Source organism: Erythrolamprus reginae, chromosome Z (assembly GCF_031021105.1).
Source record: "Erythrolamprus reginae isolate rEryReg1 chromosome Z, rEryReg1.hap1, whole genome shotgun sequence".
NCBI lineage: Eukaryota > Metazoa > Chordata > Lepidosauria > Squamata > Dipsadidae > Erythrolamprus > Erythrolamprus reginae.
In genome coordinates, this window is record NC_091963.1 from 9,649,101 (window position 1) to 9,673,540 (window position 24,440).

Here is a 24,440-nt window from a genome sequence, read left to right on the forward strand (position 1 = left end):
CCTCCCTCAAGGGCTCAAATGGACTATAGGTAAGGGCCTGCAAAATCTTAGTCAAGTCCCAGGAACCATAATGGTGAACCACGGGTGATTTCAAATTGAAGCCGCCCTCACAGGAAAATCCGATCTGACAGGGAACCCAAATACCCGACCTGCAACATGGACAATGCTGCTACCTGACTCTGCAGCAAGAGTTAGAGGACAGCCGCTTGTCCAAGCCCTACTATAAAAAGGTAAGAAGTCAACAACATGCACCCCCATGGGGTCCAAGTGAATGGAGGCACATCACTCCTAAAAGGTCCACCAAGTAGCACCCTAGATGTAGGTGGTTGAGGGCCACCTGCATCGTCAAAATGACCTCCACAGGAAACTGTTCCCAGCTCAGGAGTCTCCGCTCCGTCTCTGCAGTTGTGGAGAGCACCGCCAAACAGCTGATCACTCTGACGGCGCTGATGCTAGGGAAAACCTAACATTTAACAAAAACTAGTAGGGATTTCTTCTTTTACTACAAATCCTAACTGAAATAGCTGAAGAGAAAGCTCCAAAGCATCCTTTAGAGCTACGACTGAGTTGGAGCATTGGACCGTTGACAGGGAGGCGGTCCTAAATGTTACAACTCAACCATAGAGCTCGAGGACTAGAGCTACCCATCCTGGCCTCTCCGGAGGATGCCATTGAGAACAGCTTTGTCTAACAGTTTTGACTTTTTTTGAACAATAAGAATGCCTGATTCAGTGCACCCCGAATTCTGTTATCACACAACAGTTATGAAATACCTGCAATTTTAAACCTCACTAGTGAAATTTCATCTAAGCAATGCCAAGATTTTTATTACAATTTCTCTAATTCTGCCATCAAGCTTTGTATTTGAAAAGAACAATCTTTTCTGACAATTTTCCAAACTCAGGGCTGTCTGCCTGTCAAATGTTTCCAGTTAACTGTCATTTTCATATTGCCCTAGGTATAGATTTATATCTCAAAATAATCTGCAAATCTCTATTAATAAATGTTTTCATAAAAAGCATTTTGTGCCATTCTGTTGGTATCAAGTGCTATAAAAGTAATGTATTTTGAATTTTTTAAACATTTTACTTTTACCATTTTTTCCTTTAACTGCAAGTTCCTCTGAGCAGAGAATAGTTGCAGCTGTTTGGAAAAATTCCAGAACATAAAATGTCAAACTAGCATAGACAGTAACATTTTTTCATTCTGCAAACCAGTAATATAGAAGAATGAGCATTAAAATATGTACATGCAATAACTAACTTTCCAATAGGGATGGATTTGATATATAAACTGAATATAACTAATTTGTTCCTATAAAGGCCTAAGCCAAAACTAAATGAATATTGCTTAGTGTAATGTGTAAGTTCTATAATATGTTTTTTTTCTGTAGATAGAATAATGCAATTTATTAGAATAAATAAGCCTATATGCTTGTGATTAGCTGTCCATCCATTGAACCTATAGTCACAAAGAACCTTTCTTAAAATATTAAAAATAAAATAAAAAATATTGGGAAGATTTTACTTCTATCAAATAATATTACTATGGCATATTAATTTATTCTTAAAATCTTGCCCTTAATTACCTAGCATCTTCCAAACTCCAAAAGTGTTTTCTCTTTACCTTACTGAATACTGTACATAATTGTGTAACAAAACATCTGTAACTTGCTACATTTACAATGTCTATCACTAAATCAAAAAGAAAATGTGATACAATGCCAAAATAATTTTATATAATCTTTTTTTCTTAAAGAAAATTAAATAGCAATGAATTAGCCACTTAGTAAGAAAATCTAAATAACAGCACCTACTATTTAAACTACAAAAGGATGGTGCCATCCTGACTATTTAATGGTTAAGGATTAGATTAATTTTTTGGTAAATTCATAAACTGCTACATTTCCATTGTTACACAATATAAAAGCAAAACACCAATAGGTCTAAGGGAAAAAACAGTACTGTATTGGAAACTCATACTTTTTTAAAAAACTGACTAGATGTCAAGATAATGTCATTTCTTTAATTGCTGTTCTATTGGCTTAGGACCAGATTATCTCCAGGACCATCTTCTGCCTCATGTATCCCAGTGGCCAGTTAGGTCTCACAGAGTTGGCCTTCTCCAGGTCCCGTTGGCCAGACAATGTCGATGGCGGGGCCTAGAGGAAAAGCCTTCTCTGTGGTGGTCCCGGCCCTCTGGAATAAACTCCCTCTGGAGATACGTACCGCCCCCTCCCTCTGGGTCTTTCGTAAAGCTTTAAAAACCTACTTCTGCCGACAGGCATGGGGGCCATGAGTGATATGATTGGACTGGATGAATGTGTGTGATTGTACATGGGCTCTTTCTTTAAAAAATTTTTTTTAGTAAATTTCCATAATCTTTTATAGTTATTTAGATTTCTTATATATTGTTGTACTTAATGTTGTACAGTGGTCCCTCGATTTTTGCGGGTTCGAACTTCGCGAAACGGCTATACCACGGTTTTTCAAAAATATTACCGTAATTAAAAAATACTTTGCGGTTTTTTTCCCTATACCACAGTTTTTCCCGCCCGATGACGTCATACATCATCGCCAAACTTTCGTCCGCCTTTAATAAATATTTTTTAAAATAAACTTTAATAAATAAACATGGTGAGTAATAATCTAAATGGTTGCTAAGGGAATGAGAAATTGCAGTTTAGGGGTTTAAAGTGTTAAGGGAAGGCTTGTGACACTGTTCATAGCCAAAAATAGTGTATTTACTTCTGCATCTCTACTTCACGGAAATTCAACTTTCGTGGGCGGTCTCGGAACGCATCCCCCGCGAAAATCGAGGGAACACTGTACACTGCCCTGAGTCGCCTAGACAAGGGTGGCATAGAAATCTAAATAAATAAATAAAATCTGGAAATAAATTCTGCTGAATGGCATGGTGCTGAGTTCAGAAAATAAAGTGTACAATTATCACATAAAACCAAACAATAATACATTGTATAGTTTGTTAGTTACAATTTTTTAAAACTCTTTGTAGAAATGACTCTGTAAACAGAACCAGATATATTTTTTTTCAACAGGAAATTGGCAAATATACGCAGGAAGTTTCTATGTGCCAAGCTGAAAACAGAAAATATCACCCGATACTGAATATTTTATATACATTATATTTTTTAAAATCGCTGAACTGTGATACCAAATTTTTAAAGAAAAGTAAATTGTCTTGGGCTGCTGCTTTAAAGTTATGTAGCAAGTGTTACACCATTAAGAAACTATTATATAATACATTTTAGTAGGACATCAATACAGCTATAATAACGACTGCTGATTAAATAGTATCTATATCCATTTAAAAAATATTGAAAATAAAAATATTTTCAACAGTTGCCCACTTTCCATTATTATAAGTAATCTTATTTATATATATTGGATACTGTAGCCTAGAGGATAATTCTCTGCCTTACAAGGCAAAGGTTGCAAGTTCAAGTCCCAGTGGGTATGGCTAGCTGATGAGGCCAAAATAAGGCCGAAATAGATCTATCCTAGTCTCCCTTAATTTTCAAATTCAGCAAAAAACATGTGAACATTTACTTAGAGAACTGCAAAATCCAATACTTGGCATTTCAATTGGAGAAGGGTGGCATACAATTCTAACAAATAATAATAATAATAATAATAATAATAATAATAATAATAATAAATAATAATAATAATAATTTAGGCACATTTTTTTCACCCTTTTTCAGTGTACTACAGTGATAAAATATTTTGCCATGCAACAGTCACAGAGATCCACTTGTTTCAAGTGGGAAGAATTATATTATGATAAAGTTACTACAGAAATTAACTGTGTGCACACGTCATGCTAAAGTAACCGAATTTGTATTACACAGTTGTATTACACAATTTCCCGTTTCCTGACTATGAAGTGCACAGAAACAAAAGTTACATAACCAATTTTTTCAGGATGACCTATTCCTAAAGAAAGCTTGTCATAATTTTAAAATGGCTTCGACCCCTATCAAGCAAGATTGATGAACCGTATAAAAAAAACTTCTTCAGTATTCCAGAAATGCAGACACCCGACTTTGACGTGTGTTTTTTTTTTCTTTTCACTGGACTGGGAGGAATTCACTAAAGAATGCTGAAAGGACACCGTTGTGACTTGTAACTATTCCCACGATCAACAAGGACAGCGTGTAACAGCTTGGCAATATCGAAGGGCTGATCTAATCCTCCCGGTAACTTTCCAGAACAGGATGGATCCTAGGTGGAATCCTTTCATTTAAAATCTACCATGGCATCCAGGGCACTTGAACACGGCCTGCCTCTACAAGAGCCCGAGGCTCCTGTCATATCCAGCCCTCCAATACAAAGAAGTTAACCACAAGGTACTCACCGGCGTTCAATTCTGTCTGCCTAACATTATGCACAGCCTGGGTCCCCTCACCAAAACGCTCTGGAAGAACAAAGAGGTTGCCACTCGTGCCCAAAGCTAACAATCCCACAGAAGTTCTTTACATGTTAGAATCCAAGATCGGCGCCGTACGGAGACAAACAAATTGCTCCATTACTCCATTAGATCAGCCATATTACTCTTCCAAACCAAGCGGCACCCCACTTCTCCGGCTACTTCGCTAAGCAGCTTCTCTGCCGGCGCTGCTGCGTCTCGCTTAAACGCCCCTACCAGGCGCTGACCGGGGAAGTGGTCGGCAAGCCCCCCGAACCGCCTCCGAACTTTGGCTCTTACGGGGCCCCTCCCCCCCACAGCCACTGACTAAAGCTGTCGGATGAGGAGGAAGAGGAGGAGAAAAGGGGAGGGGGGAGAGAGAGCGAGAGCAAAGGGGGGGGGGTAGAATGGGGAAAGTAGATCCGACTCTTCCGAGCAATGCAAAAGCGCGGACTGGATTCTTTCAAGGAAGGGTGCCAGTCTCGGAGAGACATTTACGGCCTCTGCTTTAACTCTTTGCCGGCCGGTTGGAAGCCTGCGGAGAAAGGCGACTCGCCTGACGTTAGCCAATCGTTTCCACTGAGGCCGCCTCAGCTATAGCGGAAGAGAAATGCGGGAAGGCATCAAAAAGAGGATGGGATGCCCTGGATGCGCCTCTCGCTTGGACGGCGGAAAGGCTGCTAAATAACCTCACCTTTGGGAAGGAGAGGTCTCCTCGGTTCCATGCATTCCGACGGCAAATTGTTCTGTAAAGGTGTGCTTTTGTAAACGACCGTGCAGGGAGTCAAGAAGGAACTTATTTTCCTTTCCTAGGTCAGTGTTTCCCAACCTTGGCAACTTGAAGATATTTGGACTTCAACTCCCAGAATTCCCCAGCCAGCATTCGCTGGCTGGGGAATTCTGGGAGTTGAAGTCCAAATATCTTCAAGTTGCCAAGGTTGGGAAACAGTGTCCTAGGTAACTACCTCTCTAAGAAAATAAAATATCTCCAACATCTGGCAATAGCTCCCTTACATGCAGTTTAGGTTATTTCAACATAAAGCTGCAGAGTTTTAAACTAAAGAGTTCCCATTCAACCATATACTCCACACATTGGTACAATTCCCTTGTCTTTTTGTCGCTTTTCCAGCCCCTTCAGTAGCTTCGGCCAAAACAACATTCAGCTGAACAGAAACAAAGGAAGTATTATGTAACTTATTTTACTTACTCTGAGTTTGTCCTCTAAAAATAACAGTCTTCACCCAAACATCTTTAAAAACTAACCAATTTCCCCCCTTAGGCTGCAAACTAAACTGAGAGCTCTTCTTTTTCCACAAAAGCCATGCCCGGTGTAAAAACAAAATTCTCACCTGCTATCTTGAACTGTCCTCCAGGTTCCTATATTTTTTTTTCTTTTTAAATGTGAAGCTATATTGTCCTCCAAAAATCTTCATTGGTTCCCCTCCCACACCCAAGACTTAACATAAATATGCACCAAAGACAAATTCCTTGTGTGTCCAATCACACTTGGCCAATAAATTTTCTATTCTATTCTATTCTATTCTATTCCATTCAAGTCTATTCCAGTCCAGTCCAGTCTAGTCTATTGCATTGCATTGCATTCTAAATACAACTACTGTATATGTCTCATATTTTCTCCCACCAAATTTGATACAACAATTTACATAGTCATTTTGAAATAAAGTTTCTTTTTAGGAATTGAACAGTATATACCAGTGATGGTGAACCTTTTTTTTTCTCAGGTGCTTAAAGAGTGTGTGCACACATGCACGCACGAGTGCCCAAACCCATAATTCAATGTTTGGGAAGGGCGAAAACAGCTTCCCCCGCCCCTCGGATGTCCTCTGGAGGCCGGAAACAGCCTGTTTTCCAACTTCTAGTGGGCCCAGCAGGTTCATGTTTGGCCCTCCCCAGGCTCCAAAGGCTTCCCTGGAGCCAAGGGAGGGTAAAAACACCTTCCCCCATCCCCCTGGAGGCTCTCTGGAAACCCAAAACACCCTCCCAGAACCTCTATGTGAGCCAAAAATCAGCTGTCCGGCACACACACGCACCTTGGAGCTGAGTTAGGCCAATGGCTCACGTGCCAGCAGATATGGCTCCGTATGCCACCTGTGGCACCCGTTCTATAGGTTCGCCTTCACTGGTATATACACTGCAGAACAAATAAATGCAAATAAAATTTGGGAATTGTGTAACAATAAATACATTCAGACTGAAATATATGTTGGACATGCCAATTCTTTACTGCCTATATACAAAGCTTGTGTGACAATTTTCATATTGCTGCTGCTACTTATACTGTCCAATATGACTCTATGCCAAAACATGCTTAAAGAAGAAAAAAAATGAGCAACTGCTGAGTAATTGATGCCATCTCATATCGTGCACTGGTACCATATTTGGCTCATGACATGAAGGTCACAATCTGGTATTGTTTTATTACACTTGTACAACTGTCACCCTATTCAATTTAAAAGTTATTGCTAGAACAGCCATCCAAAGAACTAGTAGATCTGAATAAATCAAACATTTATTTATTTATTTATTATTTAGATTTGTATGCCGCCCCTCTCTGCAGACTTTAACGTGTTTATGTTAAAAAGCAGGACTCTGAAAGAGAAGAAAGAATACTGAAGTACGGTATAATGAATAAAATTTTAAAAAGTCAAAATGTTCTGCTATTAGAAGCAGTGGAAGTGATGTGCCGGTGTCTGGAGGCTGTTGGGGCCTGGATGGGTGTCAACGGATTCAAACTCAACCCGGATAAGACGGAGTGGCTGTGGGTTTTGCCTCCCAAGGACAATTCCATCTGTCCTTCCATTACCCTGGGGCATAGTTCCCTCTAAGCTGAGCAGGTGAGCAATCGCTCACTTAAAAATCATCATCAACTCAGAGTTTTCCAAACCTGCCCAGAAGCCGAGAGGGAAATTTTATTATTATTTCTGTGTCGCCCAGTCTCGAAGGGACTGCCGCTCAGACACTATACTTTTCCGCCCACCCCAAAAAAATTTAGAGAGAACACTGCCCTGGGGGGGGGGAATTATTGACCCCTCGGAGAGGGTCCGCAACTTGGGCGTCCTCCTCGATCCACATCTCACATTAGAGAACCATCTTTCAGCTGTGGCGAGGGGGCGTTTGCCCAGGTTCGCCTGGTGCACCAGTTGCGGCCCTATCTGGACCGGGAGTCACTGCTCACAGTCACTCATGCCCTCATCACCTCGAGGTTCGACTACTGTAATGCTCTCTACATGGGGCTACCTTTGAAAAGTGTTCGGAAACTCCAGATCGTGCAGAATGCAGCTGCGAGAGCAGTCATGGGCTTACCTAGGTATGCCCATGTTTCACCAACACTCCGCAGTCTGCATTGGTTGGCGATCAGTTTCCGGTCACAATTTAAAGTGTTGGTTATGACCTTTAAAACCCTTCATGGCACTGGACCAGAATATCTCCGAGACCGCCTGCTGCCACACGAATCCCAGCGACCGATTAGGTCCCACAGAGTGGGCCTTCTCCGGGTCCCGTCAACTAAACAATGTCGGTTGGCGGGCCCCAGGGGAAGAGCCTTCTCTGTGGCGGCCCCGACCCTCTGGAATCAACTCCCCCCGGAGATTAGAACTGCCCCTACTCTCCTTGCCTTTCGTAAGCTCCTTAAGACCCACCTTTGTCATCAGGCATGGGGGAACTGAGACATCTCCCCCGGGCATATACAATTTATGAATGGTATGTCTGCCTGTATGTATGTTTGTTTAGAAAATGGGGTTTTTAAAATATTTTTAAACTGTAATTTAGATTTGTTGTAAATTGTTTCACTTTGTTGTGAGCCGCCCCGAGTCTGCAGAGAGGGGCAGCATACAAATCTAAATAATAAATAAATAAATAAATAAATATTAATATTTTTAAACTGTGACAATGGGGGTCAATGATAGTTTGGTGTAAAGGAAGATTTGCCTCAAATATCTCAATTTCATTTAATTCTAGTATTGACACCAAATGAATTTTAGAGCCTAGTAGGACTGCAAAACTAGACCCAAAGGTACTAATAAGACAAAGCAGAATGATTTTCCAAAAGAAATAAGGGGAAGAAAAATTAAAAAGAACATTTCAAAGATAAAAACTTCTAAACCCCAGTGTTGTCTATACAACACAGCATAGTTCCCTCTAAGCTGAGCAGTGAGCAATCGCTCACTTAAAAATCATCATCAACTCAGAGTTTTCCAAACCTGCCCAGAAGCCGAGAGGGAAAGAGTGAGAGGGAAGGGGAGAGAGAGGAAGAGAGGAAGAGAGAGAAATAGATAGAAAAAAGAGAGGAAGGAAAAGAGAAAGAAAAAGAATGGGAGCAAGGAAGAGAGAAAGAAAATCAAAATCTAGTTTGAAACTAGCTCAACTATTTAAGTGGCATTTTGATATTGATAGAGTTGCCCTATTATAAGCTCACTGTTATAGACACACAGTACAGTATTTTATTTTGAAATTCTCTGAGACAAAACAGGGTGGGTTTTTTTATTTGTTTGTTTGTTTGTTTGTTTGTTTATTTATTTATTATTTCTGTGCCGCCCAGTCCCAAAGGGACTGCCGCTGAGACACTATACTTTTCCACCACCACCCAAAAAAAAAAAAATTAGAGGGAACACTGCAACACAGTAGTAAGTTTCAGTCTTTAAAATAAGATTTCCCTGAGCAAGCTGAAACATTTTTGGACCTTCACATATTTTTACTACCTAAAGATGAGAAACTAAGACAAGGATCCAGAGCAAACACAAACGGATATTACTCTTGGTAATATTAGTCTTACTTGTATACTGAATAGTGTTCTTTATATTATAGTATTGAAGTTAAGAAAAAAAATTGAGATTGTAAATGTTGTACAGTAATTGTGAAAGCTTTGAGATTTTAATAAAAACTGTTAATCTGAAAAGGTGGTACCAGACTTGATCTGATTCTTGTTATCATAAACTAACACAGCTGTACACGGCTTCCAATCTAGTGGATCCAATCTCTGTAGTGACATAGCTGGTAACTGCAATTTCATGATGCTGCTGCTGCTGTTAATATTAACTCTGACTACTATAAGGGGGGGGGGGGATCACAATGTTAATTATGAAACAACAGACAAACCCAACCAAGCTTTCCGAAATATTTCCTAGTTGGATGAGGCAAGCATGGGTTTCTTACAGAGATTACAGAGGGGCGAGCATAAGTGCACTAGTGTGCCTTCCGTCCCGTCCAATTGTCTCTCCTATATTTTATATCTTTTCTCCCATTCATATATCCTTTCCTCTACTCTTCATTGATATATTCTATTCTCACATCTCTTCTTCTATCCCTTCCCTGATATATAAATAAATAAACAAACAAACAAACAAACAAATAAAGTTATCCCATTTGGGGGGTTCTGCAGCAACTTCAATGGTAATACTAAACAGGGAAAATAGGGACAAAAGTTAATTTTTAAAAACATCTTATTCGTGCCCAGAAACCCTGTTTAGGAAAAATTAATATCATATCACAGTGTAAAACAACTTTCAGCAAGTTTACACGATATAAAGAACTGAAAATATTCAAATTGTATTTTACACAGTGGTTGCTCTGAACTGTTAACTCCGAACCTAATTATGTATCCTGACAAACTCTGACTAGTTTCACTTAAAATATTTCCTTTCAGATTCAAATGTTTCCAAAAAAGTATGACCAATTTCTGTGATGTTACAAATATGACATGCAGAGATTTATTTGACAGATTTGTTTACTTAGTCAGTAAATTTCAGTTGTACGTAAGATGTTTTATAGGCTGGTCATAGACCACATTAAAAATTATTCTTCATCATCTGACAAAGGCCCAGTCTAATCTCTTCCGTTGCATCTTCCAGGATTTGGCCAACCCAGACTCTTAGAGGAGAAAGGCTAGCCTTATCGCACCAGTAAGCCATCCCTGTGGCCTCGTGTATCCTTTGGGTGGAAGGCCTGTGCGAGGCCTGGATGGTTGTGATGGCCCTGGAGATGTCATGCCTCAAGAACCAGAACCACTGGCACTCTGAATGGACCAATGCCTCCTGGTTGAGGAGACCTCATGATGAGGGATCCTCCAGCACAGGGCCACAGAAAAGGCCACAAGATCTGAAAACAGGCCTTCCTGGGCCAGTACACAGCCAGCAGAACTACCTTTTGTTCCAGAATCTTACGGATGACCTTCAGAAGCAAAGGTAGTGGGGAGAAGGCATATGGCAGCCCGGGGGGGGGGGGGGGTCACTGACAATGCAAGGTGTCCACCCCCTCTATGTTTGGACTCCAGAATCTGGAATAGGATCTTAGTAGCTGGGCATTCTCTGGGGTGGTGAAGAGGTTAACTTCCAGATAGCTAAAGTATCTCATCAGTTGGTGGAAAATGTCTGATTGCAGGTGCTACTCGGTGTGATTGATAGTATGCTGACTCAGAAACACCACCTGCACATTGGCCACCCCAGAAATGTAATCTGCCGAGATTGACAGATGGTGCTTTTCTGCCCAGAGACCCAGTTTTTATTAACCCCCCCCCCCTTCCCAATTTACTGATATGCACCTTCACCAACACATCGTCAGTAAGCCAGATTCACAGAGTGTAGTTCCAGCCAGTTGATATTGCACTGGCATTCAATCGGTGATCATTGGCCTTGAATTACGGAGGACTGTGACACTGCTCCGCGCTGGCATCTATCGTGATCACGAGTCTCTTCGATTCCAAGAACAGACATCCGTCCTATGTTGCATGAGACCTCCACCAATGCAGGGAACAAAGGACCTCCCCAAAACAAGGACCTTGGTCGATGAATTGCTGCAACTCATTCTCTGGAATGGGAAGAGTAACCACTGGAGGTGTTGCGAATGGGGCATGCCCAGGGAACAATGTTGATGCTGGAAATAATTTTGCCCAGGAGAGTGGAGAGCAATGTTAGGGGAAGCCTAGACTGCTGCTGTACTAAGGCTGACAACTCCCTAAGATTGACCAGTCACTCCTGAGACAAATACACCCTACACTCGAGGGAGTCAATCACCACCCCTAGGTGTACAATGCACTGTGATGGAGGGAAGTGACTCTTTTCCCTATTAATAGAGAACGCATGATATCCAAGGGTCTGAACCATTACCTGGAGATCCTCCTTCACCTGATGTAGTGAGAAAAACTGGATTAAAATGTCATCAAAGTAACATTGGACACGCACGGGGAAAAGTCCTAAGGTACGCCACAAGGACCGCCAGGACTTCTGTGAAAATATGAGAGGTGGAGGAGAGACAGAATGGGTGGGCCCTATACTGGTAGTGTGTACTGTGTAATAGAATCTAAAATACTGCCTATGAAGAGGCAGTATCAGAATATACAGATACGCTTCTGTAAGGTCAATGGAAGAAAGGCAGTCACCTTCCTGACACCGCCCAGAATGGAAGCTAATGAGTGCATTTTAAACTGTCGATAGATGACATGACATGTTAAACATTTCAGGTTGAGAATCGCCCTCTACCCACCTGAGACTCTTGGATGCAAGCGACTGCCTCCACTCTGCCCTGATGCCTCTGCCTAGTCCTGTATTGACCTGACTGTCGGAGAAGTTGGATCTCTGCTCATAGGAATGAAAGGAATGGTGGAGGGAGTATGGTTGGGGATGAAACCCACCATTCCTGGGAAAGGAAGGAAATACCTTGCGCTTTTCTTTCGATTCCACTAAGATGAGCTCTAAGACTGCCCTGAATAATTGTTGTGCAGAAAAGGGGGCAGAGACAAAGTGCCATTTATGGTGTGTGTCAGCATGCCAGTTCCGGAGCCAAAGCATGTGTTGGGCTGCAACTGACGAGGCAATGACCTTCACCATGAAATGTGCTGAATTCAGGGAGAACTGGTTGTTATGATTCTGCACAGTTCAGTGACCAGACAAATCACACCACTGACTTAGATCCTTACCTCGTACACACCCTGTATACACTGCCTTTAAGATGACAAGTTAAAAAAATCGAGGTGATGGGAGGAATAAACGGCGACCTGTCAGGGCAAGCCCAAGTAGCCCGGCTGTTTTAGACTTTAACTCTGTGATACATGCAATGCCATGTGTGCTCCTGCTAGGATGGAAGATGGACCAGCCAGCCATCAAGAAAATAGGGGTAAATGCCGTGAAACAGGGAGGGAAGGGGAGAGCAGGCAGACGCATGCTTCACCTTCACATATCAGCAAAACAAACGACCAGAATGTGGGCCTTGATTCCACCTGCTCCTGCTGCAGGATGAGTCCTCTCAGAGGACATGTGCTGTTTGGCCGCTACTGCTTCCTTCTGTTAAAGCCGGTGCCTTGGGAAAGAGAAAAGGGAAGAGTCTCGAGCCCCACAGCGTCCAATTTTCTTCCATGCTCGTGCGTGTATGTGTGTGTGTGTGTGTATTTGGTTGCAATTGCTTGAGGTGCTCCAGAGTTATGCTGGAATACACACACACACCTAAGGGTGCTAGGAGTCTTACCCCCAAATTATTTGTTTCCAGATAGTAAGTCACCTGTGTACCAAATCTGGTTGAAATTGCTCAATGTGCTCCAGAGTTATGCTGGAACACACACACACACAACTAGAGATGCTAGGGGTGTCTTATCCCCACAGTATTTGTTTCTAGATAGTAAGTCACCTGTATACCAAGTTTGGTACCAAGTTTGGTTGAAATTGATTGAGATATTCCAGAGTTATGCTGTAACGAACACACACACACACGCACACACACACACACACAGAGCCTTTTATATAGAGAGAGATTTGGAACCCATTCAAAGGCTTGGAAAAGGAACAGCATGTAAGATGAAATAATAATTAAACCCATAAAGATCTAGAACTTGGAGATAAAGGATAAAAAAATAATGACTTTGTTGACCACATTGTGTTACCTAAGATTGGAAATAATATTACCTATATATGTCACCATACCATAATAAAAATATTCTTGAAGTGTAAGTTGGGGAACTATAGGCATATTACACAATAAAATCAGAGGTCATAATTTTATTTTAAACATAATCTGACACACAGGCAAAGTAGGAATGCATCCAACTTGCTTAAAGTTTTGCTCCTCACCTTTGTCTGTGTAACATGCACCAGTGGGCATTTGAGTATCTCAAAGTGTGAGATCCCTTGTGAAATACAGATTAATATTTAAGTACTAACATGGAACTATTAAAAGCCTTGTTCTGGCCTCATCAGCTAGCCATACCCTTACTGGGATTTGATCCTGGGGCTTCTGCCTTGTAAGGCAGAGAATTAACCTCTAGGCCACCAGATCCCTTAATTTTAAATATTCAGCAAAAACATGTGATACATACAGAACATAGTTTGTTGGCTATGAATAAATTAACTGCCTTGAAATGGCCCTGGGTTGGGCTAGAGGCAAAAAGGACCTGTGACGTTCCTTTAATATACCAGGGTGATCCAACAGATATATACATATATCATATGTTTTGGATCCAACAGAATATGAATATATACTCTGTGTGTGTGTGTGTGTGTGTGTGTGTGTGTGTCTGTATATACAGTGATCCCTCGAGTTTCGCGATCTCGATCTTTGCGAAACGCTATATCGCGATTTTAAAAAAAATATTAATTAAAAAAAAAACACTTCTGCGTTTGGCTTCGGGAGTCAGCTGGGAAGCGGCGCGGCTGTTTTAAAAGGTCGCCGCCGGCCTGGGGGGCTTCCTAGCACCCCCCCGAACCCCCAACCTGGGTTTGGGGGGGTGCTGGGAAGCCCCCCATGCCGGCGGCAACTTTTTAAAACAGCCGCGCGGCTTCCCAACTGAGTCCTGAAGCCAAACGCCAAAGGCGAACTTCCGCGTTTGGCTTCAGGACTCAGTTGGGAAGCCGCGCGGCTGTTTTAAAAGGTCGCCGCTGGCATGGGGGGCTTCCCAGGGGTTTGGGGGGGTGCTGGGAAGCCCCCCATGCCGGCGGTGACCTTTTAAAACAGCCGCGCGTCTTCCCAACTGAGTCCTAAAGCCAAACGCCAAAGGCGAACTTCCGCGTTTGGCTTCAGGACTCAGTTGGGAAGCCGCGCGGCTGTTTTAAAAGGTCGCCGCCGGCATGGGGGGTTTCCCAGCACACCCCCCAAACCCGGGTTGGGGGTTCGGGGGGGGTGCTGGGAAGCCCCCCAGGCCGGCGGCGACCTTTTAAAACAGCCGCGCCGCTTTCCAGCTGACTCCTGAAGCCAAACGCGGAAGTGGTTTTTTTTTTAATTAATTTTTTTTTAAAATCGCGATATAGCGTTTCGCGAAGATCGAGATTGCGAAACTCGAGGGATCACTGTGTGTATATATATATATATATATATATATATATATATATGTAGATTGTTCTGAGTTCGGGTTTTGCCCTGTGTAATGTTTTGCATGTCTATGCGACGTTTCGGTGAAATCACATTCACCATCATCAGGCTGGAGTTCCAATCTTTGTGTTTTTGCAAATGAATATTAGCAACTGACATTTCTTCTTAGCATGTAGTGTGGGGGTGGAGATTTGCTTTGAATGTAGCAAATAGATTGGGTGACTATGCTTCCGTGATCTGATTGGTTGGTGTAATCATGGTTATAGAAGGAATGGCATGAAGATTATGAAGTGTTTTGTTTAAGTCTGATTTCCAAATATAAAATTCTAAAATCATAATAATTAAAGGATTGACATATTGATTATAATGAGGTGTTTATTTTGTTTAAGGCTGGTTTCCAAATCTCTGGCAGGCGCGAGGTATCATCCCTTTTATTTAAACAAAAAGATCTTTTTTCAATTTCAATAGCTTCTAGAGAGATTCTTTTATATAAATTCTCTGTTTTGTGGAGTAATTTAGTTTTTTCAAAGTCAATTTCGTGCCCTGTTTTTTTAATGTGCTGGACAAGGGAGGAGGTCTTCTCCTGTTTCTTGACTGCATTCATATGTTCTGCCATGCGCTGGCTCACTCTTCGGTTAGTTTGTCCAATGTATGTGGCTGCACATGTTTTGCAAGGGATTTCATAGATACCTTGGTATTCTAATTGGATTTTATCTTTGGGGCTCCTTAGGATATTAGATATTTTTTGGTTAGTGCAAAATGAGGTTTTGATGTTATGTTTTTGTAGAATTTTACTAATTTTATCCGTGGTGCCTTTGATGTAAGGAAGGATGGTGGTGCCATTGTCCTGTTCTTGATCTTGTTTTTTGGGGGGTGTCTCTTTATTGATTAGGTTTGTTATTGTTTTCTCTTTGAATCCATTAGAAATTAGTACATCTTTGAGTTTGTTCAATTCAGTTTTTAAGTGCTCATGGTCAGCTAAGCGTTTGGTTCTGGTGATGAGAGTTTTGGCCACTGAGGTGATTTGTGCGGGGTGGTGGTGTGAGTGTGCATTTAGATAACAGTTGGTATGGGTTTTCTTTTGGTAGATAGTATGTCCTAGGCTGCCATTGGGTTTTTTATAGACCAGTACATCTAGAAAGGGAAGTTGATCATTGATTTCTGTTTCCATAGTAAACTGTATTTTGGGGTGTAGGCTGTTGAGATGAGTGAGGAAATTGTCTAGTTTTTCTTTACCATGTGGCCAAATTACAAAGGTATCATCAACATATCTCAGCCAAAGTTTGGGTTTGTATTTGGCTTGCTCTAAAGCATTATTTTCGAAATATTCCATATAGAGGTTGGCTATGACAGGTGATAGAGGTGATCCCATGGGGGCTCCCTCTATTTGTTTATATCTTTGTTCATTATAGATGAAGTATGTATTGGTCAGGCAGTGGTTGGTAAGGTCTAGGATATATTTGGGGGGTTTGTGTTTGTCTTGGATAGCTGTCAAGGCTTCTGTAATAGGTATTTGTGTGAACAGGGACACGACATCGAAACTTACAAGTAGGTCATCGGGTTGTAGGTTTTGTTTTTTAATTATTTGTATAAAGTGGGATGAATTTTGAACATATGAGGTAATAGTTTCTGTATATGGTTGAAGGTATTTGGCTAAAAATTTGGCAAGGTTTTGTAGAGGGGAGCCTATAGAACTGACTATTGGCCTGAGAGGTATTCCTTCTTTGTGTATTTTTGGAAGGCCATAGAGTTTTGGACATATGGAAGATTTTTCTCTGGGGATGATTTTTTGCTGGATTTCTTCGCTGATGGGAGAGGCCTTGATTTTAGATTTGGTGGTTTTTTCTAGGTAGGTGGTAGGATCTGTGCTTAGGAGTTTGTAGGCTGGGTTTTTTAGTAGATTTGTCATTTTTTCTTGTATTCTGCTGTGTTCATTACTATAGTGGAGTTTCCTTTATCAGCTGGGAGAATTATTATATCCTGGTTTTTCTTTAGATTGATAAGTGCCTCTCTTTCTTCCTGCTGTATGTTGCTTTTTGGAGGTTTACTAGAGCACAGAATATTAGTGACTTGGAGTCTGATTTTGTTAGCAGTATCTGGGTTGATTTTATGTAAAGTTGTTTCAATTCCACATATGATATTTTCAGTTGGTATTCGTCTTGGAGTTATTGCAAAATTAAATCCTTTTGAAAGAATATTGGTTTCTGTAGTGGTGAGTATCTTGTCTGATATGTTATGTACTGTTTTGGTCATAAGTTGTTGTGGAGGGCTGGGTTTTTGCTGTACCTCTAGTATTTGGAGTTTCTTATTATGTGTGTCTGTCTTGTATTGGGTTTCTGTTTCTGCTCTCCAGATTGATATTTGTTTGAATTTATCCCAGAGTAAAGGGTGTATTTGGTTACTGATTTTAAGGTGAAGAGAGAGTAGACTTTTGTTGATTTCATCCAGTATGAATCTTTTTTTGTGGAGTTCATTTCTGATTAGGGCTAATTCAGTTCTTTTTAGGATCCTCTCTATGGTTGGGGTTTTTGGGTGGAATTTTAGTTGGAAGTATTTGGGAATTATTTTTTTGTCCCTGCAGTTGCGTAGGAATGTGAGATCACATAAGATGGAGGCTTTTCTGACTTCAAGTTTTTCATAGGTCCTAGTCAGTAGGAAAGTGTCCTCCCCGTAGAGGCAAGATATTTGTTTTCGTAAATTTTCACGGGTATATGTATGTAGATTGTTCTGAGTTCGGGTTTTGCCCTGTGTAATGTTTTGCATGTCTATGCGACGTTTCGGTGAAATCACATTCACCATCATCAGGCTGGAGTTCCAATCTTTGTGTTTTTGCAAATGAATATTAGCAACTGACATTTCTTCTTAGCATGTAGTGTGGGGGTGGAGATTTGCTTTGAATGTAGCAAATAGATTGGGTGACTATGCTTCCGTGATCTGATTGGTTGGTGTAATCATGGTTATAGAAGGAATGGCATGAAGATTATGAAGTGTTTTGTTTAAGTCTGATTTCCAAATATAAAATTCTAAAATCATAATAATTAAAGGATTGACATATTGATTATAATGAGGTGTTTATTTTGTTTAAGGCTGGTTTCCAAATCTCTGGCAGGCGCGAGGTATCATCCCTTTTATTTAAACAAAAAGATCTTTTTTCAATTTCAATAGCTTCTAGAGAGATTCTTTTATATAAATTCTCTGTTTTGTGGAGTAATTTAGTTTTTTCAAAGTCAATTTCGTGCCCTGTTTTTTTAATGTGCTGGACAAGGGAGGAGGTCTTCTCCTGTTTCTTGACTGCATTCATATGTTCTGCCATGCGCTGGCTCACTCTTCGGTTAGTTTGTCCAATGTATGTGGCTGCACATGTTTTGCAAGGGATTTCATAGATACCTTGGTATTCTAATTGGATTTTATCTTTGGGGCTCCTTAGGATATTAGATATTTTTTGGTTAGTGCAAAATGAGGTTTTGATGTTATGTTTTTGTAGAATTTTACTAATTTTATCCGTGGTGCCTTTGATGTAAGGAAGGATGGTGGTGCCATTGTCCTGTTCTTGATCTTGTTTTTTGGGGGGTGTCTCTTTATTGATTAGGTTTGTTATTGTTTTCTCTTTGAATCCATTAGAAATTAGTACATCTTTGAGTTTGTTCAATTCAGTTTTTAAGTGCTCATGGTCAGCTAAGCGTTTGGTTCTGGTGATGAGAGTTTTGGCCACTGAGGTGATTTGTGCGGGGTGGTGGTGTGAGTGTGCATTTAGATAACGGTTGGTATGGGTTTTCTTTTGGTAGATAGTATGTCCTAGGCTGCCATTGGGTTTTTTATAGACCAGTACATCTAGAAAGGGAAGTTGATCATTGATTTCTGTTTCCATAGTAAACTGTATTTTGGGGTGTAGGCTGTTGAGATGAGTGAGGAAATTGTCTAGTTTTTCTTTACCATGTGGCCAAATTACAAAGGTATCATCAACATATCTCAGCCAAAGTTTGGGTTTGTATTTGGCTTGCTCTAAAGCATTATTTTCGAAATATTCCATATAGAGGTTGGCTATGACAGGTGATAGAGGTGATCCCATGGGGGCTCCCTCTATTTGTTTATATCTTTGTTCATTATAGATGAAGTATGTATTGGTCAGGCAGTGGTTGGTAAGGTCTAGGATATATTTGGGGGGTTTGTGTTTGTCTTGGATAGCTGTCAAGGCTTCTGTAATAGGTATTTGTGTGAACAGGGACACGACATCGAAACTTACAAGTAGGTCATCGGGTTGTAGGTTTTGTTTTTTAATTATTTGTATAAAGTGGGATGAATTTTGAACATATGAGGTAATAGTTTCTGTATATGGTTGAAGGTATTTGGCTAAAAATTTGGCAAGGTTTTGTAGAGGGGAGCCTATAGAACTGACTATTGGCCTGAGAGGTATTCCTTCTTTGTGTATTTTTGGAAGGCCATAGAGTTTTGGACATATGGAAGATTTTTCTCTGGGGATGATTTTTTGCTGGATTTCTTCGCTGATGGGAGAGGCCTTGATTTTAGATTTGGTGGTTTTTTCTAGGTAGGTGGTAGGATCTGTGCTTAGGAGTTTGTAGGCTGGGTTTTTTAGTAGATTTGTCATTTTTTCCTTGTATTCTGCTGTGTTCATTACTATAGTGGAGTTTCCTTTATCAGCTGGGAGAATTATTATATCCTGGTTTTTCTTTAGATTGATAAGTGCCTCTCTTTCTTCCTGCTGTATGTTGCTTTTTGGAGGTTTACTAGAGCACAGAATATTAGTGACTTGGAGTCTGATTTTGTTAGCAGTATCTGGGTTGATTTTATGTAAAGTTGTTTCAATTCCACATATGATATTTTCAGTTGGTATTCGTCTTGGAGTTATTGCAAAATTAAATCCTTTTGAAAGAATATTGGTTTCTGTAGTGGTGAGTATCTTGTCTGATATGTTATGTACTGTTTTGGTCATAAGTTGTTGTGGAGGGCTGGGTTTTTGCTGTACCTCTAGTATTTGGAGTTTCTTATTATGTGTGTCTGTCTTGTATTGGGTTTCTGTTTCTGCTCTCCAGATTGATATTTGTTTGAATTTATCCCAGAGTAAAGGGTGTATTTGGTTACTGATTTTAAGGTGAAGAGAGAGTAGACTTTTGTTGATTTCATCCAGTATGAATCTTTTTTTGTGGAGTTCATTTCTGATTAGGGCTAATTCAGTTCTTTTTAGGATCCTCTCTATGGTTGGGGTTTTTGGGTGGAATTTTAGTTGGAAGTATTTGGGAATTATTTTTTTGTCCCTGCAGTTGCGTAGGAATGTGAGATCACATAAGATGGAGGCTTTTCTGACTTCAAGTTTTTCATAGGTCCTAGTCAGTAGGAAAGTGTCCTCCCCGTAGAGGCAAGATATTTGTTTTCGTAAATTTTCACGGGTATATGTATGTAGATTGTTCTGAGTTCGGGTTTTGCCCTGTGTAATGTTTTGCATGTCTATGCGACGAATACCAACTGAAAATATCATATGTGGAATTGAAACAACTTTACATAAAATCAACCCAGATACTGCTAACAAAATCAGACTCCAAGTCACTAATATTCTGTGCTCTAGTAAACCTCCAAAAAGCAACATACAGCAGGAAGAAAGAGAGGCACTTATCAATCTAAAGAAAAACCAGGATATAATAATTCTCCCAGCTGATAAAGGAAACTCCACTATAGTAATGAACACAGCAGAATACAAGGAAAAAATGACAAATCTACTAAAAAACCCAGCCTACAAACTCCTAAGCACAGATCCTACCACCTACCTAGAAAAAACCACCAAATCTAAAATCAAGGCCTCTCCCATCAGCGAAGAAATCCAGCAAAAAATCATCCCCAGAGAAAAATCTTCCATATGTCCAAAACTCTATGGCCTTCCAAAAATACACAAAGAAGGAATACCTCTCAGGCCAATAGTCAGTTCTATAGGCTCCCCTCTACAAAACCTTGCCAAATTTTTAGCCAAATACCTTCAACCATATACAGAAACTATTACCTCATATGTTCAAAATTCATCCCACTTTATACAAATAATTAAAAAACAAAACCTACAACCCGATGACCTACTTGTAAGTTTCGATGTCGTGTCCCTGTTCACACAAATACCTATTACAGAAGCCTTGACAGCTATCCAAGACAAACACAAACCCCCCAAATATATCCTAGACCTTACCAACCACTGCCTGACCAATACATACTTCATCTATAATGAACAAAGATATAAACAAATAGAGGGAGCCCCCATGGGATCACCTCTATCACCTGTCATAGCCAACCTCTATATGGAATATTTCGAAAATAATGCTTTAGAGCAAGCCAAATACAAACCCAAACTTTGGCTGAGATATGTTGATGATACCTTTGTAATTTGGCCACATGGTAAAGAAAAACTAGACAATTTCCTCACTCATCTCAACAGCCTACACCCCAAAATACAGTTTACTATGGAAACAGAAATCAATGATCAACTTCCCTTTCTAGATGTACTGGTCTATAAAAAACCCAATGGCAGCCTAGGACATACTATCTACCAAAAGAAAACCCATACCAACCGTTATCTAAATGCACACTCACACCACCACCCCGCACAAATCACCTCAGTGGCCAAAACTCTCATCACCAGAACCAAACGCTTAGCTGACCATGAGCACTTAAAAACTGAATTGAACAAACTCAAAGATGTACTAATTTCTAATGGATTCAAAGAGAAAACAATAACAAACCTAATCAATAAAGAGACACCCCCCAAAAAACAAGATCAAGAACAGGACAATGGCACCACCATCCTTCCTTACATCAAAGGCACCACGGATAAAATTAGTAAAATTCTACAAAAACATAACATCAAAACCTCATTTTGCACTAACCAAAAAATATCTAATATCCTAAGGAGCCCCAAAGATAAAATCCAATTAGAATACCAAGGTATCTATGAAATCCCTTGCAAAACATGTGCAGCCACATACATTGGACAAACTAACCGAAGAGTGAGCCAGCGCATGGCAGAACATATGAATGCAGTCAAGAAACAGGAGAAGACCTCCTCCCTTGTCCAGCACATTAAAAAAACAGGGCACGAAATTGACTTTGAAAAAACTAAATTACTCCACAAAACAGAGAATTTATATAAAAGAATCTCTCTAGAAGCTATTGAAATTGAAAAAAGATCTTTTTGTTTAAATAAAAGGGATGATACCTCGCGCCTGCCAGAGATTTGGAAACCAGCCTTAAACAAAATAAACACCTCATTATAATCAATATGTCAATCCTTTAATTATTATGATTTTAGAATTTTATATTTGGAAATCAGACTTAAACAAAACACTTCATAATCTTCATGCCATTCCTTCTATAACCATGATTACACCAACCAATCAGATCACGGAAGCATAGTCACCCAATCTATTTGCTACATTCAAAGCAAATCTCCACCCCCACACTACATGCTAAGAAGAAATGTCAGTTGCTAATATTCATTTGCAAAAACACAAAGATTGGAACTCCAGCCTGATGATGGTGAATGTGATTTCACCGAAACGTCGCATAGACATGCAAAACATTACACAGGGCAAAACCCGAACTCAGAACAATCTACATACATATACCCGTGAAAATTTACGAAAACAAATATATATATATATATATATATATATATATATATATATATATATATATATATTCATTTTTACAAATATTTACTAACAGTTGCTAGGATTCACTTGACAACTGTTGCATGAAAGATCAAAAAACCAGACAAAACTCACTTAAATATCTTTCTTACCGACAATAATTTTGAGATCAATTGTGTTAAAAAACCAAGAGCTGCCTGTATTAAGTAATTTTCTGAGGCTTTATTGTGCCAATACATAGATTCCAAAAGAAACATATCACATTGCAGATAGCTTTTCTTTAAGCGAAGCTTTAAAATAATTTTTATATAATTGAAAACACGGGGTGGCGCAGCAGGTAGAGTGCTGTACTGCAGGCCACTGAAGCTGACTATAGATCTGAAGGTCAGCGGTTCAAATCTCATCACCGGCTCAAGGTTGACTCAGCCTTCCATCCTTCCGAGGTGGGTAAAATGAGGACCCGGATTGTGGGGGCAATAGACTGGCTCTGGGCTATTGCTAACATGTTGTAAGCCGCCCTGAGTCTAAGGAGAAGGGTGGCATAAAAATTGAATAAATAAATAAAATAAATAAATATAGCAAAATGCATATACTGTATTTACATTCTAATTTTAATTAATACAAATATTTTCTTTATTAAAACCTTTCCCATATATGCTACTCACAGCTTCTGAGTAATAAAAATTGCATCCTCTAAATTGTGAAACTTCATCACACTGCAACTATCCTCCCAAGCAACTGTGTTTGCGTTTCCCACACTACACTATGTTAAATTATTCCATTTATTACATGACTACATCATATTACAGGAGGCATAGGGACATCTGTAGTTTGTTAGAAGCAGATTCAACCAGATGGAATAAGAACTAAAATCAGCCCTAGTGATAAACTGTAATTAATAAACAGATTACTTTATAGAATCCAATAAAATGTCTACCTGACATGGGAATGAGCAGGCAAAATTCCCTGCAGAATGTTTTGTACAAGTAGGGGAAATATAACTTGGAATTCTCTATCATCAACTGCTCCTGGTAGGAGTTCAAAGACAAGCCAGAAAATAAAAATAATGGTAGGGTTCTTCCCCACAGTGGATATAGCATCCAGGAATAAGTTAAATCCATCGGCTTTCTGATTGGACTGAGTCTATCAAAGCTGTTTAGGTACCGCCCTTGTTTCTAAGCTTGACAACTTTTTCACTTTCAATTGCGCTAATCCATTCCTCCTATAACTTGTGAGAATTGGTTGCTGTATTCATTGCGAGGTTTTTCCATTATTATTCTATTACTGTGTGTACTGTCTTTGTTACATCAGAGACTGATTTGTAACTTCCGGACTTCTACTGCAGTTGAGTTGTGGTTCGAGCCACCTCTAGTAGTTGTTACTTAACTGTCAATGAGACCAGTTGGAACGCGGCTAGCTGCTTGATGCTCTGGGCATATCTCGGTGGGAGTGTATTGAGCACGGCCGTGCCAGTATCTTGGATCGGGAATCTGATCCGTACTGACAGTGACTGGGTGATTGGCACTTTGATCCCAGCTGATAGTCAGTAGTCACAACGCCCATTTTGCCAACAAATGTGGCAGTCAGACATTGCCTTTAAATTGCTGCATGGATTGTTGTGGGGATTACAGAATGGTGGCCAGGCACCAACAGTCTGACTCAGCTTGTTGCCAATCATTTGTACCAGGTCTGTGACAGCTGTATTGCTTGGAACTTGATGTAGGCCATTTTGTTTAATGGCAGCCTTTTTGTGCAAGCAGAGACAATTTTGTGTTATAGCAACTGCAAAGTGCTGATTCTAAATCATTGTACATCTAACTCATTCACCTTGATGCGTGAGGGGGGTGATTTTACCTTTGCTAATTTGGAGGTGTGATTGCCCTTCATAACGAAGAGATAGACAAAAACATTATATGACGATCTGACAGCTGCTGACCATTACCTAATAGAGCGTTGGCGTCCCCAAGTCTACAGCTTGCATACAACTTTGTCAACAGCAAACTCAAGGACTCTAGACCTATCCTACCTCTCAAAGGACCCAACAACAAAGAATACCACAAT

At 40.2% G+C, this 24,440-nt stretch overlaps 1 protein-coding gene across 15 annotated transcripts in view; it reads right to left on the reverse strand.

Moving 5' to 3' along the window:
* The window catches only part of KMT2C (lysine methyltransferase 2C), a 197,775-nt gene that overhangs the window by 161,429 nt on the left and 11,906 nt on the right, over nt 1-24,440 (reverse strand). Inside the window, exon 1 of one of the 15 annotated variants that reach the window (XM_070767442.1) lies at nt 4,378-4,744. The exons of 12 other annotated variants lie outside the window; for them this stretch is intronic. The gene's annotated coding sequence lies outside the window, so the exon portion shown is untranslated. Of the gene's footprint in view, nt 1-4,377; nt 4,745-24,440 lie in introns of those variants that run through there. 2 more of the 15 variants (XM_070767441.1, XM_070767440.1) reach the window with 2 other exon arrangements.